Raw genomic sequence first — 20,069 nt, 5'->3', positions numbered from 1 at the left:
GCTCAGTCATTCACAAACAAGGATAGGGCGAGGGTCACCACTTTGTCAACAAATGCGTGAGCAAATTGTTGAACAGTTTAACAAAAAACTTTCTCAACCAGCTATTGCAAAGAATTTAGGGATTTCACCATCTACGGTCCGTAATATCATCAAAGGGTTCAGAGAATCTGGAGAAATCACCATCAACAACACATCAACAAGCGACATCAGTGTGTAAAGGATATCACCACATGGACTCAGGAAGACTTCAGAAACCCACTGTAGAAGTGGTTGGTTGCATCAGCTCTGCTCTTTTAATGTATTTAATGTCCTTTGTGTCCTTTGATGTTTCCCTCTTACACACGTTTATGTGTGCTACGGCTATGAGGTTTTTTTCCTTTGGCCTCAGTCTGGACCCCCTCTCCAGGGGCCCAGGCTCTGACTGAATTGTTTTTTCTCAACCCCCACTCCCTTCCCAGCGTTTACCTGTTTCTCACCTTTTTTGTAACAGAAGTTAGCAGACCCGTTAGCGGTCCTGTTCTGTCTCCCTGTAATGTTTGTCTGCGCTTGAATGTGATTGTGCTGAAAATCTTTATTTCCCCTCGGGTATTAATAAAGTACTTCTGATTCTGATTCTAATTGTGATTAATGACTAGCAAACACTATGTCTCTAATGTCAAGTCAGATAGTTGGTAATAAATGACTAACATTAGCCTACCTTGGACGCTGGAGTATTATACTCCACAGTCTCCACTTTACCCTCAATTTCCTCTTGGATAACAATTTTTTGAATGTTTTGCCTTTGTCGGATGTCTGCGGTAATGCGGCAAGTCATTGGTCAGTAAAAATCATCATTTATTCATCTTCTATCTATTAAAATCATGTTAGAGCTGTGAGTCAAAGCCTGCCATCTCTACTGAAGCTTTGAAAAACTTCCGAACAAGGTTAGAAACAAGGATTTTGGGGGGTATTTTTTCACTATTGGGACAGAAATCCTCACGTTGCAAGACAAATCCTCCAGCCTCTGCTTCAGTGGCGGTGAAAAGAAAGTTGAACTTGTGGTCACAGCAGAAGCAGCCAGGGGGGATTTGTCATTGATACCAGCAAATTTGGCTGCTTAAGCTCAGTTGATAGCAATTTAACTCTGGATGGTGGCGATATTCTTATTTTTTACCTAAGAGAAGTCGAGATTTCATTGGATAGTAATCATTTTTTGAGAAAAGCAATGTTTTTTGCGTGTTTTTTTTCAGGAAAATTGGATCATTTTACAAGAAAAAAAAGTGCTATTTTTTCGAGAAAAGTCATACCTTTAAAAAAAAACAAAAAAACTTAAAATAATAAAATTACATGGTGTTGCTTTGATGTGCAATTTTTCCTTTTATGTTTTTTTTTAAATTACAAACTGATGGGCACTGGCTTTGATGGAGTGGGCACTCTCTCCTCAAGCTTAGAGATTTGCTTCAGGGTGAGACAGAAAATGTAGCACGATTCTTCCACATGTCTTGCATGGCGACGCAGTTGCTTTACGGTCAGAGATCAGGTTAATGCATACAAAAGTGCAAAGATGAGTGAGGGGACTCCGACTGGTTAGCTCGCTGGGAAATTTCTCTTCAAAATACTGTTCTCCTGTACGAGGCTTTCCATAAAACTGTTAGCAGGTTTTGAATAAACGTCGTACATGTGTGACATTCTGACAATAATATTGCGTTCGTTTTAAAATATTGGGGACTTTTTTAAAAGGTATTTAAGCTATGCACGTAAGTAATTTATTGTGATTATTAACGATAAATCAAAATGCAAAATCAGTATTATCTGATTCAAGAAATTGTTTGACAGCACTATTTATTTTTTATTTTTTTTAGTTTTAACTTTTATGAGAAAGGATACAAGTGCCTCAGTTTACACGTTTTTCGTGATACGATAGGGTATATGTAACCAGCCAGTGTGGCTGGGCCATGTGTACATTGGTAAACCTCACTCCCTGACAACCTTGAGAACAGTGCTGGCTATATGACTCTTAGTCTCTCATGTCAGACGTCCTAGGTTCCAGTCCCGGGCGGAGCGAAAAGCAGGGACTGAACCAGGTGGGTTGCATATACATTTAACCCTTGTGTGGTGTTCGGGTCTGAGGGACCCGTTTTCGATTTTTATTAAAAGAAAAATGATACAATTAATTAATTTTTCAAACTGAGACTCACTGGCTTTGGCTCATTTTCTGTGAAGAATATATATCAGAATACATATTTAATGACCACACACCATACACCCCCCCTACACATTTATATTACATATAAGATGTCCGGGTCCACTGGACCCGGGGCTAATAGAAGTATGGAAATTGATGTTCCGTGTAACACACACACACACACACACACACACACACACACACACACACACACACACACACACACACACACACACACACACACAGCAGGGCTAGACAGGGGAGGACAGAGTGCAGGTACACAGAACATCAGAGGGTCAAATGTGCGAGAAAATGAGAGCAGACAGTGTTGACAAACAATGTTGCAACCTTGTGTGGGAACCGCAGGTGCAGAAACACAAAAGAAGAATCCCTGTGGGATGCAGAAACTGGCAGAGAAATGTCCATACAACGTTCATATTGTTGTTACTCAACCAGTGTTTGTGGGTCTTAGACTTACTTTTTATTGTCATTCAAATTGGAAATTTACAGTACAGAGAAAAATTAAATTTTGTTGCATTTGCTCATGGTAGTGCAGGATAAAAACAATACGGTGCAGATATAAATAAATAGATTACTGTACATATAAATATATTGCACTTTTGCATATGCATCCAGGTTTATGTATGTTTGTTATATTGTCTTTATATTCCAGCCAGTTAATCCATTTTTGGGGGGAATTGAGGGGATTATTATGATGCGTTCAAGAGTCTTACGGCCTGAGGGAAGAAGCTGTTACAGAACCTGGACGTTCTGCTACGGATGCTGCGGACCTCTTTCTAGAGTCCAGCAGTGAAAACAGTCCTTGGTGGGGGTGGGAGGAGTCTCTGCAGATTTTCTGAGCCCTGGTCAGGCAGCGGATTTTTACGATCTCCTGGATAGGAGGAAGAGGAGTCCTGATGATCTTTTCCGCCGTCCTCACCACTCTCTGGAGAGACTTCCAGTCTGAGGTACTGCAGGCTCCAGTCCAGACAGAGATGCAGTTGGTCAGTAGGCTCTCTATAGTGCCTCTGTAGAATGTGATGAGAATGGGGGGAGAGAGCTGTGCTCTTCTCATCCGACGCAAAAAGTGCATGCGCTGCTGAGCTCTTTTTACAAGAGCTCCGTTGTGTAGGAACCAGGTCATATTGTCAGTTATCTGCACCCCCAGGAACTTGGTGCTGCTTACCATTTCCACCGCTGTGCCGTTGATGAAGAGTGGAGTGTGGCTGGACTGGTGCTTCCTGAAGTCGACGATGATCTCTTTGGTCTTGTTGATGTTCAGGACCAGGTTGTTTGTTCTGCACCAGTCAACCAGATGTTTCACCTCCTCCCTGTAGTCCATGTCGTTGTTGTCACGGATGAGGCCCACTACTGTTGTGTCATCCGCATACTTCACAATGTGGTTAGTAGTGGACCTGGCGCAGCAGTCATGGGTCATCAACGTGAACAGCAGCAGACTCAGGACGCAGCCCTGGGGGGAGCCGGTGCTCAGGGAGATGGCACTGGAGGTGTTGTCGCCCACTCTCACAGATTGGGGTCTGTCTGTGAGGAAGTCAAGCAGCCAGTTGCATAGGGGGGTACTGAACCCCAGGGGGGCCAGTTTGCTCACCAAGTGCTGCGGGATGATGGTGTTGAATGCCGAGCTGAAGTCCAGAAACAACATCCGCACGTGTGTGTCCTTTCCTTCCAGATGTTCTAAGCTCAGGTGGAGTGCAGAGAAGATGGCGTCCTCTGTGGAGCGGTTAGGGCGATAAGCAAACTCATATGGGTCGAATGTGGGGGGAAGTCTGGAGACAATATATTCCTTTACCAGCCTCTCGAAGCACTTCATTACAGATGTTTTTTGGGATAAGGTAAACATCGGCCATCAGGCACATGAACAATAACTCCTAACAGTAGCTCCCTAGAATTCCTTCTAAGTCTATAACAAGATCTGATAGCTCAGTTACAGCTCTTGTTATTACCAAATCTGTGTTACATGTGTTTTATGTTGCACGATTGCACCAAGAAAAATTCCTAGTTTGTGAACCCGTTCTCAAACAATGGCAATAAAACGATTCTGATTCTGATTCTGATTCTGATCTGTTCTGTATTTTAACATAAAAGTGTTTGATTGTAAGGCATTAAAAGCCACAAAATGCAACGGGTCCATCAGACCCACAAACACTGGCTGAGTAACAACAATATGAACACCAAACAAGGGTTAATAATAGCTAACATTAGTAGCTAAACTTTGCTACTGTAAATCGCTATCACTAGCTAACGACACACTAACATAATGAGCGTGTCTGTGTGTTGCATACTGGGATAGTTAAAGCCATTATGTGCTAATAGCCGTAAGCGAGCGGGATATAATGCTTACAACAATCTTGAAAGTTAGCTCTCTCTAGGAATCCGTGTAAAGTTTGCAAGCAGACTCTTATCTCGAGGTACCACTGTATTACAAGAAAAAGTCGGGATTTTACGGGGAAAAAACAACAAAGACAAAAGTTATACTGTAAATTTGGATAAAGTTGACATTTTTACAAAAAAAAATGTATGGTAATCAAGTTGAAATATTAAGTGTTCAAGGTCGTAATTTAACAAACAAATCGTAATGTATCACGAGAAAAAAAAGATCACTTCACAAGAATAACAGTAAAATATTACAAGAACGAGAATAAGGCCAACATTTTTGTCATTTGTTGTCATCAAAGTGGTCATTTTAAGTGAATGATATTAGCAGCATAAACTTAAAACAAGTAACTCAAAAGAGCAGTGTGTCAACTAATCCAACATTTTTCCAAAAGACTTCCACTCTAACGTCGATCAAATAGTACATCGTCCATCGATATTTCTTTGAAATCCCCCCCGCAGTAAAGGTGATAACAAAAAACGCATTATTGCGAGGAGCTTTAAATCCAAGAAGGAACGCTTGCGATGACGTAAAACGATGATGCATCACTGACATGGGCAGGTGGCGAGCAGCGTCGGCCTTGATGCTCGGTGAGTAACAGTTTTTGGGACGCCTGCAGAAGATAATTCAAGTTCCCTGACATAGTGTGTTGATTTACAATGCCCCTTCGCCTCTTTATGCATATTTACTGTGTTTACGTTGAATTTACAGCATTGGCTCGATACAAGGGATGTGTAGGACTAAGGTCAATAACTGCTGGAGAATGAAAAGTGTGCATCGGCAATCAATTAAAAGGCAATGACTGCATAAACTTTCAACGCGTTAATAGAATTCAGTTCTGCAGCCTCACTTGCAATTAATTATTCACAAGCGGAGAAGCTGAGGGAGATGCACAAACATGGTGCAACATGTTTAACACAGCCCAGATTCATAGACGTTACACTCTAAAAATCAGTTCGAGCAATGGTTTATGGTTTATAATGTAAGTTTAATTTGAACGTGCTTACAGTTACAATATGACATATTTCCAGTTTCTCATGACATTTCCGAAAAGGTGTTGGAAGAAGCAGAGTTTGTTTAATCCTAACCCTTTTCCATTTCATAGCAATTACTAATACATTTGTTCACTTCCTATTCTCAATTTGTACACATTTTAAATATGTAAATAATCAAGTTCTCAATAAATAGTTAAATAAGTTGTGATTCACATGATAAGATGAATAAGATTATTCAATTTTTCAAATATGTTGAAAATGTATACCAGGATTCTTCTTTTTTGTACTTTGTAAACATTTTGAGTTTGAGCAGTTTCTTAAACTGGATCATATTAGTAAATTGTTTAATTCTTTGTTTAATCCATTCCATAATTCCACATACTAATACGGTATACTAAAGGTTTTAAGTGTTGTACGTGCATGCAAACGTTTTAAGTTACACTTTTATATTTCTCTTGTGTTGAGAAGAATTGTTGTTCATTCTTGGGTAGCAGATTATAGTTTGCTTTGTATATAATTTTAGCTGTTTGCAAATGCATCACATCATTGAATTTCAATATTTTTGATTCAATAAATAAATTATTTGTTTTGATTTAATAAATAAAGGATTTGAATGTTCTCTATGACCAACGTAATTTAACATTATTCTAACTGACCTCTTTTGTAACACGGTTAGTAAATGAAATGCACTTTTGTATTTTTTTCTCCATCTACACAATAACTTAGATATGGTAACACCTGTGAGCAGTAGAGAATATGAAATGATTTTTGTTCCAGAACATATTTTGCTTTATTCAGTATTGACGTAATTCTTGTTACTTTATGTTGTATATTTTTAATGAGGTTTCCAGTTCATTTTATCATCAATGATTACACCCAAACGTGTGATTTATTTTACCCTTTCAATATCTACTATGTTTATTTGTATTTCTTTTTCTTCCACTGTTACCAAATAGCATTATTTTAGTTTTATCGAGATTCAAAGACAGTCTGTTTTTGTCAAACCATCTCTTTAATTTATTAATTTCTTCTATTATTATTCTCAGGGCATTCACTTCACAACTGGACTGTTTGGTTTGTCTTAGAAGACATTTTGCCTCTCATCCAAGTAGGCTTCATCAGTTCATGCTCATAGACTTAGATTGGTCAGATCTAAACTCCAAATATGCATACTCCAAAACCAGAAGGGTGTACCTGGGCAAGGATGTTTCCGTTCCATTGTAGTAAGAAAAACAAATGTCTCTTTCCCCAATATACAAATCAGTGCATTGACCATTACACTGGATAGCATACACCATGGGTGTCAAACTCTGGCCCGCGGCCCAAATTTGGCCCGCCGTGTAATTTCACTTGGCCCGCGAGGCGATATAAAATTGACACTAGAGCTGGCCCGCCGATCATATACAGCGGCGGAGCCGCGGTACACCTCTAATTCTCATACTTGCCAAACCTCCCGGAAGACTCCTAAATTTCAGTGCCCCTCCAGAGAATTGTAACATCCTCTTTTCGTTCAGCCCAACAAGGGCCGGCCCAGTTACATAATATGTGCGGTTTTTGCATGCTCACAGAAGTAAATGCAACGCATACTTGATCTTCAGCGATACAGGTTACACCGAGGGTGCCAGTATAAAAAAAAACTTTAACATTGTTAGAAATATACGCCACACTGTGAATCCACACCAAACAAGAATGACAAACACATTTTGGGAGAACATTTACACAGTAACACAACATAAACACAACAGAACAAATACCCAGAACCCTTTGCTGCACTAACTCTTGCGGGACGCTACAAGGTGTGTGTGTGTGTGTGTGTGTGTGTGTGGGGGGGGGGCGGCGGCAGGGTTTGGAGGTAGCGGGGGGTGTATATTGTAGCGTCCCGGTGTTGTGCCGGATAATGCACCCCCAGCGTAGAATGCACCCCCTGACGGGAGTGTTATATCAACTAAAGCCCACACTTAAAGTTTCCACGTGCAAGATTGAATCTATTTGAAAAAGTTATTTAATAAGAAGCCAAAAGTGGAAAAACAATAATGTTTGTGTTGGAGAAGTTGTGAATGAATGAAATATGAAATCCGTGCTGCAGTCTGCAGGTGTACCTAATGTTGTGGCTCAGGAGTTAGAAACATTCTGGTCACAGGAGGTGACCAGAATGCCATTTATGCCATTTGTTTACAACTGAATGGATTGCTAACGTGGGGGTTTCCGACTATTTTTGTCCAAGTATTGATCTCCGTGGTACGCCACAGGCTATATTTAGCATTGTAGATGTGTGTTCACCTAGATCAGGGTTCGGCAAACCAAAATGTTGAAAGAGCCATATTGGACCAAAAATACGAGAACAAAATCTGTCTGGAGCAGCAAAAAATTAAAAGCCTTATGAGTGTTATAATGAAGGGAACACGTGATGTAAGTGTCTATATTAGCTATAATAGCCTACTATCAAAATGACTATGTGTCACAGGCTCACGCAAATTTTTGTTGACAGAAATGTTGAAAAATAATATATCCTACACATTGTTAGAACATTGGAAAACATTAATAAAATGAAGGCTTCTCAATGGGTGAGCTAACTTCTGGAAATTAATATCTTAGAATGGCCAAAGGTATAGATGTGTGTGTCCAAGTTAAAGGAAATATCAGGCTGTCTTCTTCTAATGCATTTATTACAATATTTGCAAGCTGGGTAATGTTTGCTGTGGTCTGTAACGGCACACAAACAACCATCAGAAATGCAGCCAATATTATATACAGATAATATGTCATGAGACATACACATATAAATTAGATACACAGAGGACATAAGTAAAGGAAATTAAATGAATGATCAAATATACCTACAAATGAGGCATAATGATGCAATATGTACATACAGCTAGCCTAAATAGCATGTCAGCATCGAATAGCTTGCGGTCAGGCACTGACCAAATATGCCTGATTATAATTCCAGCAAGTCAATAACATCACAAAAGCTCACCTTTGTGCATTCACGCACAGCATAAAAAGTTTGGTGGACGAAATGAGACAAAAAAGGAGTCGCATAAAACACGTCTTTCTGTCGCGTACACGTAAACAAACTACGGTGAGTTCAAGCACCACCGAAATTAGTAGGACAAATTGGCGCTTGCCAAATACTCTCATCAGTGAAGCATGTTTAATATAAACAGTGGGATTTCTAACAATCAGAAAGGTTTATGTTATGGTTGTCCTCCTACAGAAACTATATTAAAACAAAAAATATATTTTTTCCCTCATCTTTTTTTAATTTTTATACATTTTTGAAAAAGCTCCAGGGAGCCACTAGGTGGTGCTTTAGAGCCGCAAGCGGCTCTAAAGCCGCGGGTTGCCGACCCCCAGCATAGCTTCACATATTGCTCCCTGTTGGTTAAGTAGCTTCTTACCCAATTCAAGACCAAACTTCTGATGCCATACCGTTATAATTTCAATCAAGCAATCAAAGATTATATATATAGCCCTTAATCACAGATGTCTCAAACCGCAACATCCTCGGATCTGATCCCACATCAGGGCAAGAAAGAACTCAACCCATTAGGAACAATATGAAACCTTGGAAGGGACCGCAGATGTGGGGACCCACCCGCCGCCCTCCAATTTGCTAATTAAGATATTAATTTTCATTTTATCAAATGCTTTTGTTAAATCCATACACACTGCAGCTGCACACTGTTTACCATTTATTGTGTTGGTCATCTCTTCCGTTTTAATGCCATCGATGTTAAAATGTTGGCTCTGTATCCGTATTGGTTCTCGGTGGGTATTCCACTTTTATTGATTAATTTGTCCAATCTGTTCTTAAATAGCTTTTCAAGGATTTTAGAAAATTGTGGAAGTAAGGAAACAGGTCTATCGTTTAACTGGTGTTTGTCTCCAGTCCTATAAATTGGTATAACTTTGGCTATTTTCATTTTGTTTGGAAATTTGCCTTAAAAGATAGAGTGCTGGTATATGTTAAAGGTTCTAAAATCTCCTCAATAACCTTTTTTAAAATCATTTTCATTTCAGTTCCGTTGCAATCAGTATGCATCAAATTACATTTATTCACAATTTTGATTATAGTCTCTTCTGTCAGGTCCGTGAGGAACACCGAGTTGGCATTTCTGTCTCTGGTATGATAGCAATAATAATAATATAGGGATAACTTGGTTCTGAGAAGGCTTCAAAAGTAATACACTGGAAATGAGCGCTAAATAATTCATTGATAATGTGTTCAAGCTTGAAACAAAACGCCATTCCATCATGCATTAAAGTGTGCAAATAATAGAAGAAGTGCTGTACAATGAATTTGTCGGAAAAAGTCTGTTTTAAGATACTAGTGCGACGGTACAAAAGGTCACAAGGTTGTTCTTTTGGTTGAGCGTCTGCATTGATGAATCCAACTTTGAAAAGTCTCTCAAACAGATGGAGACTGACTGAACATGACTTAACAGAACTTTTCCTATTACAAAGAAAACGGTCACACAAAAATCAGACTGTTAAAAACTTCTAATCACCTCTTGTTTTTTTTTTTAGTCTGAAGCAGAGATGTCCAAACTAGATGATGTCATTGCTGATTTGCATATGTGTGCATGTCAATTTTATGGATGTTACAGGAGTGACAAAAAGGGAGAAAAAAGCGTGACACAAAATACTAACTTTTTTATCACTTCCTTTTTATTGTCATTCAAATTTGAACTTTACAGTACAGATAAGAACAAACTTTTGTTGCATTAGCTCGTTGTAGTGCAGGATAAAAGAACAGTGCAGGATAAAAAAGCACCCACTGCTCGTTGAGAAGAGCTATACACACATTTTATGTTAGTCTCCAAAAGTGTCCAATAAAACCATGAAAGGGTGTTTGGTAGCACTGATCCCTCCTGCTATGTTGTCTTATGCTCTGGCAGAGCGGGGGCCTCATGTAACAAGCTTGTTTACGCACAAAAACCTGTCGTATGACCTTTTTACGCCACATTTGATTTCAACAATGTAAAAAAGATGGAGGCAATGACAAAAAATTGACTTTGCTATCCAAATAACATAATTTTCACATGGATCTCTAATCTGTTTCATGTGAGCCGGCTATTGTATGTACACATTATGTAATACGTTAGACAAATTATATTTATATTGGGAGTAATCAGAGTATATATAAAACATCTAAAGCTTTACGTATCATTGTAGCGACTATCAAACGGGGCGCAGCACTAATTTCCCCATGTCAGTTTTTGCCACATATGAACTTGAAGTGCCATCCCATTCCTAACCCATAGGGTTCAATATGATGTCGGTCCACCTTTTGCAGCTATTACAGCTTCAACTCTTCTGGGAAGGCTGTCCACAAGGTTGTGGAGTGTGATTATAGGAATTTTCGACCATTCTTCCAAAAGCGCATTGGTGAGGTCACACACTGATGTTGGTCGAGAAGGCCTGGCTCTCAGTCTCTGTTGTAATTCATCCTAAAGGTGTTCTATCGGGTTCAGGTCAGGACTCTGTGTAGGTCAGTCAAGTTCATCCACACCAGACTCTGTCATCCATGTCTTTATGGACCTTGCTATGTGCACTGGTGCACAGTCATGTTGGAAGAGGAAGGGGCCCGCTCCAAACTGTTCCCACAAGGTTGGGAGCATGGATTTGTCCAAAATATTTTGGTATCCTGGAGTATTCAAAGTACCTTTCACTGGAACTAAAGGGCGACGCCCAACTCCTGAAAAACAACCCCACCTTCCTCCTCCACCAAATTTCACACTCGGCACAATGCAGCCCGAAATGTAGCGTTCTCCTGGCAACCTCCAAACCCAGACTCAGCCATCAGATTGCCAGATGGAAAAGCGTGATTCATCACTCCAGAGAAGGCGTCTCCCCTGTCTAGAGTCCAGTGGCGACGTGCTTTACACCACTGCATCCCATGCTTTGCATTGGACTTAGTGATGTATGGCTTAGATACAGCTGCTCGGGCATGGAAACCCATTCCATGAAGCTCTCTGCATACTGTACGTGGGCTAATTGGAAGGTCACATGAAGTTTAGAGCTCTGTAGCAACTGACTGTGCAGAAAGTCGGCGAACTCTTTGAACTATGCGCTTGACCCCTCTCTGTCAGTTTACGTGGCCTACCACTTCGTGGCTGAGTTGCTGTTGTTCCCAAACTCTTCCATTTTCTTATAATAAAGTTGACTTTGGCCGTGCCAAGTGATTAGGACACCTGATTCTGATCATTTAGATGGGTGGCCAAATACTTTTGGCAATATAGTGTTTCTTCTTCTTCACCTCCTTATTTCAGCCTGTGTTCAGTTCTCAGGGACACGGCAACAACTCAAAACACAAGAAAGAAATCCGTCCTACTGACTTGGGATTATTCAGACCGTGAATAATAATGTGCTCAAGCACATGGCTACATTCAATATCCATCCATCCATCCATTTTCTACCCCTTGTTCCTTTCGGGGTCACGGGGGGTTGCTGCAGCCTATCTCAACTGCATGATTTGCATATTTATAAGGGGGCGCGGCCTGGGTGTGTTCTGGGCATGTCAAACCACGACAACATTTGGGACCAATTTCCAGTTGATTGGGATGTAAAAAAGAAATGTGCTTGGCTTTGTACGTGCGCACACTTTATTCCAATCCAAATTTTTACGAGCGTACATAGTTTTCTGGACGTACGTTTGTTTTTAGTTGGATAGTTACATGAGGTACCGGGTGCATATGAGGTGTGTTAAGAATAGGTCTGTCAAAAAACTCATAACTCATGGGATTAATCACAAAAAATGTGCACATTAATCATGTATATTTGCAGATTGATCACACAATTTATTTTACCAACACATTTTTACCAATTCAATACATACGCCAGTGCAAATATGAGAGAGGAGACTCCCACTGGTGTGCTTGCTGGCTTGACAGGACTCAAGATACAACTGTTACCGGGTTTTGAGCAAACAAATGACGTACATTTGAGCAAATCATTTAAACAAGCTTCTTGTATGACATTCTGATAATATAATTAAATTTTTATCAAAATATCGGAATCTTTTTTTTGGTTAATTTCAATTGTGTAAACAAGCAATTTACTGCGATTAATAACGATTAGTCCAACTTCAAAAGTGTGAATGTATGTTTTAGAAAATGTATCTTTTAACCGTACTTGTTAAGAAACATAGTTACAATGCCATCTACTTTCAGTATATATATATATATATATATATATATATATATATATATATATATATATATATATATATATATTCTCATTCTGTTTTGCACACTCTTACACACTCCTACATAGTGTCATGTACATAGTGTATATAACACCCCTCCCCCCGTTTTTTGTATATATTGTTTTTCAAATCACCTGACATGTATACTGTGTATATGTAAATAATTTATAGATTTTTTTAACTTACATTTTTATATACATGTTACAGGTTATATATATATTTCATTATTGAATGTATCAAATGTGATGAATATTTAATGGACCACAATGGAAACAAGCCTTTTGGCTTTTTGTGCCATCCATTTGCCTTTTTAAAGCATTACATGGATTCAATTCTTTAAAGGGGAACATTATCACCAGACCTATGTAAGCGTCAATATATACCTTGATGTTGCAGAAAAAAGACCATATATTTTTTTAACCGATTTCCGAACTCTAAATAGGTGAATTTTGGCGAATTAAACGCCTTTCTAATATTTGCTCTCGGAGCGATGACGTCACAACGTGACGTCACATCGGGAAGCAATCCGCCATTTTCTCAAACACCTAGTCAAATCAGCTCTGCTATTTTCCGTTTTTTCGACTGTTTTCCGTACCTTGGAGACATCATGCCTCGTCGGTGTGTTGTCGGAGGGTGTAACAACACGAACAGGGACGGATTCAAGTTGCACCACTGGCCCAAAGATGCGAAAGTGGCAAGAAATTGGACGTTTGTTCCGCACACTTTACCGACGAAAGCTATGCTACGACAGAGATGGCAAGAATGTGTGGATATCCTGCGACACTCAAAGCAGATGCATTTCCAACGATAAAGTCAAAGAAATCTGCCGCCAGACCCCCATTGAATCTGCCGGAGTGTGTGAGCAATTCAGGGACAAAGGGCCTCGGTAGCACGGCAAGCAATGGCGGCAGTTTGTTCCCGCAGACGAGCGAGCTAAACCCCCTGGATGTCTTGGCTCACACCGTCCCTTATGCCACCGAACATGATCAAGAGAAGAATATCGACCCTAGATTCCCTGGCCAGCTGACATAAACTCCAAAACTGGACAGATCAGCTTTCAGGAAAAGAGAGCGGATGAGGGTATGTCTACAGAATATATTAATTGATGAAAATTGGGCTGTCTGCACTCTCAAAGTGCATGTTGTTGCCAAATGTATTTCATATGCTGTAAATCTAGTTCATAGTTGTTAGTTTCCTTTAATGCCAAACAAACACATACCAATCGTTGGTTAGAAGGCGATCGCGGAATTCGTCCTCGCTTTCTCCCGTGTCGCTGGCTGTCGTGTCGTTTTCGTCGGTTTCACTTGCATACGGTTCAAACTGATATGGCTCAATAGCTTCAGTTTCTTCTTCAATTTCATTTTCGCTACCTGCCTCCACACTACAACCATCCGTTTCAATACAGTCGTAATCTGTTGAATCGCTTAAGCCGCTGAAATCAGAGTCTGAATCCGAGCTAATGTCGCTATAGCTTGCTGTTCTTTCCGCCATGTTTGTTTGTGTTGGCTTCACTATGTGACGTCACAGGAAAATGGACGGGTGTATATAACGATGGTTAAAATCAGGCACTTTGAAGCTTTTTTTTAGGGATATTGCGTGCTGGTGTAACAGAGGTAATTTATGATCTCAATTGCTTACTGTCTTACTACTCCTCTTAATTTAATGTCATTTTATTTTAATGTCATCTTATCTAATTTATTACATTTACACGTTATGTAATGTGATTCTTTATTTTGCAAATTTTATTATTCTAAGTTTAGTACTGTAATTTCCTATATTTTTTTATGGTCACTGAACGTCACATGTCCCAGCAGACTTCCCGGATGTAGCCCGTATGTGTCGTCAGTCTGCTCTCTTCCATGTGACGGTAGGTTGGCTCGTGTATCAGCTTGATAGCTTTCAGCTAACTTATTAGCAGGCTAGCTGTGTTGCTGTAGGCATAAAGGAGACACATGTATGTTAAGTTTTGTTTTGTTTTATTTCTGTGCAGGTTTAGAGTGTATAGAGAAGGCTGATTGGAGACTCACTATGATTGTTTTCACCAGGTATTGTGTTTTTTTTTTATCGTGTGTTAATGTGTTAGTCAGTCTGCTCTCTTCCATGTGACGGTTTAGAGTGTATAGAGAAGGCTGATTGGAGACTCACTATGATTGTTTTCACCAGAATAAACCATGTTTGAACCGGAAGAAAAACTGGGTGTCGTCTTTTGGGGAAAACACAACGCAAAGGAGTACTACATCGCTACACTGGGTAAAATTTTGAAAAAAACTTCGAAAAATATAATTAGCCACTGGGAACTGATTTTTAATGGTTTTAACCATTCTGAAATTGTGATAATGTTCCCCTTTAAGATGTCAATAACCTTCTCAATCAATCGATCAAACTTTCCGGAGTTGTAATGACATTCTACATTCATAGACAGTCCCATTATAATGTGTTTATGTAAAAGAACATGGTATATATGTGTAATGTATTCTGTTAATGAATGTATGGGGAAAGTGCACATTTTAAAGTGACAATCCCAATTCCATCTATTTTGTTTCTTTCACTCTGTTACACCGCTAGGGAGCGTCCAAAATCAACAATTTTTCAAGAATAAAGTGCTCGCTCTGAGGGTGAAAGTAATGCAGAAAGAGAGAGAAAGTTCTATCAGTGTCTGATCTTGTCCCCTCTCCTCAAGCTGCTGCATTCTTCTTGAATATCAACTACATGTGTGCGTCTTTTGCCAAGCAAATTGCCAAAACTCTTCCAGGAGGTTGGGAATTTCAAGCCCCGGCTTCAATATTTCATAAGCCAATTTGCATAAGTTCAAATAAAAACTCATCACCTCGGCGTTTGCATCTTGATGCGTGTGCTCTTTGAAAGATGAGGCAGTGAGTAGCACTTGCCAACAAGTTGATTTAACATCACAACATTAAACACTCAAAGATGAGACTAATGTTATCAAAACCATGTACAGTATTGCCAACTTATCTAAAAAACATTAAAAGAATTAAACTATTTTTTGATTAATTTCAATAAAAATTGTTAAAACCATTTTATGGGGGGGTGGGCTGAAAGCATTTGATATGTTCCCCCTTTTGTGTCACTGTTTTGTATTAACAGCTCAGACACCCCAATTAGGGACGAAGCGACCCGGCATTTTTTCTTTTGTAACTGTCTGTATAAAAGGCACTGACATGGAATGGGTGGATGATTTGAACCAGCCACATTACCACCTTTTTTTGGTGTCCTTGTACTGTAGAAACAACACCAACCTGAATGATGAGATTAAGTCAACATGGCATTTTTTCACCACTTTTCCATTTCAGTGTTTTGCAAACATCGAGGGACTAAGTCAAACCTGCGTTTTTTTCTTCTTCGGTGTTCTATATACACAGAAGTAACAGAAAAGCTGTAAAATGATGAAACAAAGTCGACCCGGCATTTCCCCACCTTTTTTACTGTGCTGCTCTTCTGTATGAACAGCATCGGACAAATTCGACCTGTCATTTTTCTGCCTTTCTTAAAGGCCTACTGAAATGCGATTTTCTTATTTAAACGGGGATAGCAGGTCCATTCTATGTGTCATACTTGATCATTTCGCGATATTGCCATAATTTTGCTGAAAGGATTTAGTAGAGAACATCGACGATAAAGTTTGCAACTTTTGGTCGCTGATAAAAAAGCCTTGCCTGTACCGGAAGTAGCAGACGAGTAGCGTGACATCACAGGTTGTGGAGCTCCTCACATCCGCACATTGTTTACAACCATGGCCACCAGCAGCGAAAGCGATTCGGACCGGGAAAGCGACGATTTCCCCATTAATTTGAACGAGGATGAAAGATTTGTGGATGAGGAAAGTGAGAGTAAAGGACTAGAGGGCAGTGGGAGCGATTCAGATAGGGAAGATGCTGTGAGAGGCGGGTGGGACCTGATATTCAGCTGGGAATGACTAAAACAGTAAATAAACACAAGACATATATACTCTATTAGCCACAACACAACCAGGCTTATATTTAATATGCCACAAATAAATCCCGCATAACAAACACCTCCCCCCTCCCGTCCATATAACCCGCCAATACAACTCAAACACCTGCACAACACACTCAATCCCACAGCCCAAAATACCGTTCACCTCCCCAAAGTTCATACAGCACATATATTTCCCCAAAGTCCCCAAAGTTACGTAGGTGACATGCACATAGCGGCACGCACGTACGGGCAAGCGATCAAATGTTTGGAAGCCGCAGCTGCATGCGTACTCACGGTACCGCGTCTGTGTATCCAATTTAAAGTCCTCCTGGTAAGAGTCTCTGTTGTCCCAGTTCTCCACAGGCCAATGGTAAAGCTTGACTGTCATCTTTCGGGAATGTAAACAATGAAACACCGGCTGTGTTATCCGGCACAACAGTCAGGGGGTGCATTGTACGGCGGGGGTGCGTTATTCGGCACAACACCTGCCGCAATACACCGCTTCCCACCTACAGCTTTCTTCTTTGCTGTCTCCATTGTTCATTGAAGAAATTGCAAAAGATTCACCAACACAGATGTCCAGAATACTGTGGAATTTTGCGATGAAAACAGACGAATTAATAGCTGGCCACCATGCTGTCCCAAAATGTCCTTTACAATCCGTAACGTCACGCGCAGGCGTCATCATACCGAGACGTTTTCAGCAGGATATTTCGCGCGAAATTTAAAATTGCACTTTAGTAAGCTAACCCGGCCGTATTGGCATGTGTTGCAATGTTTAGATTTCATCATTGATATATAAACTATCAGACTGCGTGGTCGGTAGTAGTGGGTTTCAGTAGGCCTTTAAGGCGCTTTTCTTTATGATAGGATAAAGTTGTCCCGGCATTTTTACTCTGCTTGTCCATGTAACTGTTTTATATAAACGGTACAGAGGAAGAATGTGGGGTGATGTCGACCTGGCATTTTGTTGTTGTTGTTCAGTATAAACAGCACTGACGCACAAAGGGAAGATGAAGTGAACCAGACATTTTTCCTTTTTTTTTCTGTCTGTGTTCTGTAGAAACAGCACCAACCTGAATATTGAGATGAAATAGAGCTGCCATTGGGTTTTACCGCTTGTTCATTTCAATGTTTTGCATAAATGGCACCAATCCAGAGTGGAGAGACCAAGTTCGCCCTGCATTCTTCCTTTTTTTTTTTTTACTGTTCTGTATAAACAGAACTAACAAACAGTAAAATGATGAGACAAAATTGATGCAGCATTTTTCCACCTTATTTCCTGTGTTGCTGTTCTGTATAAACAGAACTAACAAACAGTAAAATGATGAGACAAAATTGATGCAGCATTTTTCCACCTTATTTCCTGTGTTGCTGTTCTGTATAAACAGCACAAACATGCAAATGTAGCGACAAGGTCGACCTTTCACTTTCCTGCCTTTTTTCTTGTGTCGCTGTTCCACCAATATAGAAGATGAAATAACGTTTTTCCTTTGCTTACTCATGTTACTGTGCTGTATAAACAATATCAAGGCAGACTGGGGATGATATCGACCTAGCATTTTCTTCTTTGTCACTGTTCTGTAGAAACAGTGACAAAGACAGTCACAGAATGTGGGGTGACGTCAACCTGGCTTTTTTACTTGTTGCTGTTCTGTATAAACACATATTGGCCTCTGTCTGTCTCAAAAGACAATGGAGTCTGCACAATGGATCAAAATGATTTAACTAAGTTTCATTTTCATTCTCATAACAAAATACACATTTCTACAAAGCTAATAATGATTTGAATGTAAATTCTAATTCTATTCTGTGGCTGTACAGCCCAGGCCTTGAGCAGCAGTTTCTGTTGCAATGGCTGCAGATGTAGTCTGTGTCAGGCCCTCTTTCTGGTAGTGAGGCTTTTAATTGTCTTTGCTGTCTTCTTTCTTCAAGCTGGTCCTCTCTTCTCCTCTCACTTGTTTGGATGGCAGCAGTAACGGCGAATCTGCAGCTCAGGCATCCGAGTTTGCCGGGTAGATATTATCTGCCTTTAGAATATGTTTACACACATCTTTATAACGAAGGACAGGTTTCCTGCAGACCGAGAGCCAGTTGCAAGCTCATGACATGACCGAGCCAGCGCATGCGTATTTGTGTTAGCAAAGCATACACGCTCGGTATACTTTGTTCTCTGTTGGTTTTCTGGTCACTCTAGTATTCTCCTGATGCAATGATGGTGAAAAGTACAGTGGCTACAGAGAGTATATTCAGACCCCTTTAAGTGTTTACCTCTTTGTTTCTTTGCAACATTTTGCTAAAATCAAAAACGTTAATTTTATTTCTCATTAATGTACATTCGGCAGCCCATCTTGAGAGAAAAAAACAAATGTAGATGTTTCTGCAAATTATTAAAAAAGAATAACTGAAATATCACATGGTCATAAGTATTCAGACCCTTTGATTAGTACCAGGTAGAAGCACCATTTTGAGCTAGTACAACCACGAGTCTTCTTGGGAATGGTGCAACAAGTTTTTCACGCCTGGATTTGGGGATCCTCTGCCATTCTTCCTTGCATATCCTCCACAGTTCTGTCAGGTTGGATGGTAGGCGCTTGTGGACAGCCATTTTCAGGTCTCTCCAGAGATGCTCAATTTGGTTTTGGTCAGGGCTTTGGCTGGGCCAGTCAAGAATGGTCACAGAGTTGTTCCAAAGCCACTCCTTTGCTATTTTAGCTGTGTGCTTAGGGTCATTGCTGAGTGTACATTTATGAGGGAAAAAAAGACCTTTTTTGATTTTAGCAAATGGCTGCAATGAAAAAAGGGGGGAAAATGTATAGGGGTCTGAATACTTTCCGGACCCACTGTACTTAGTTTGCGTGCTTGTCGGAAGTACAGCGTCCAGGGTACTTAGAACACAAGCTTGGTCTACCTTCATCTTGGTATTGGTGGCTAACTTAATGTTATCCTGGACCACTTATCTAGGCGAGCCAGGGCAGTTGCTGCTTTGCCTATCTGTGTGTTCAGCTCAGCATCGAGAGAGAGGGTCCTGGAAATGTTGGAGCGTAGATAGATAAAGTTCTCCACCACCTTCAATGTGTAAATACCAATGTTGGTGGTAGGAGGGCTGCAGACATCTTGACCCAAGATCTTGGTTTTCTTGAGGCAGATAGTGAAGCTAAACTCTCTGCATGCACAGGAAAAGTTGTTGACCAGTCGTTGAAGTGCTTCCGCCGTATGCACAGTCAGGGCAGCACCGTGTGCAAAAAGCAATTCTCTAATAAGTAGTTTGCGGACCTTTGTTTTTGCTCTGAGACGTAAAAGATTTAAAAGGTTTCCATCACTTCTGGTGTGAAGATATATGCCTTC

The sequence above is a fragment of the Nerophis lumbriciformis genome, linkage group LG11 (assembly GCF_033978685.3).
Source record: "Nerophis lumbriciformis linkage group LG11, RoL_Nlum_v2.1, whole genome shotgun sequence".
Classification (NCBI taxonomy): Eukaryota; Metazoa; Chordata; class Actinopteri; order Syngnathiformes; family Syngnathidae; genus Nerophis; species Nerophis lumbriciformis.
The sequence above is the reverse complement of the archived record's forward strand: the minus strand, read 5'-3'. Positions refer to the sequence as shown.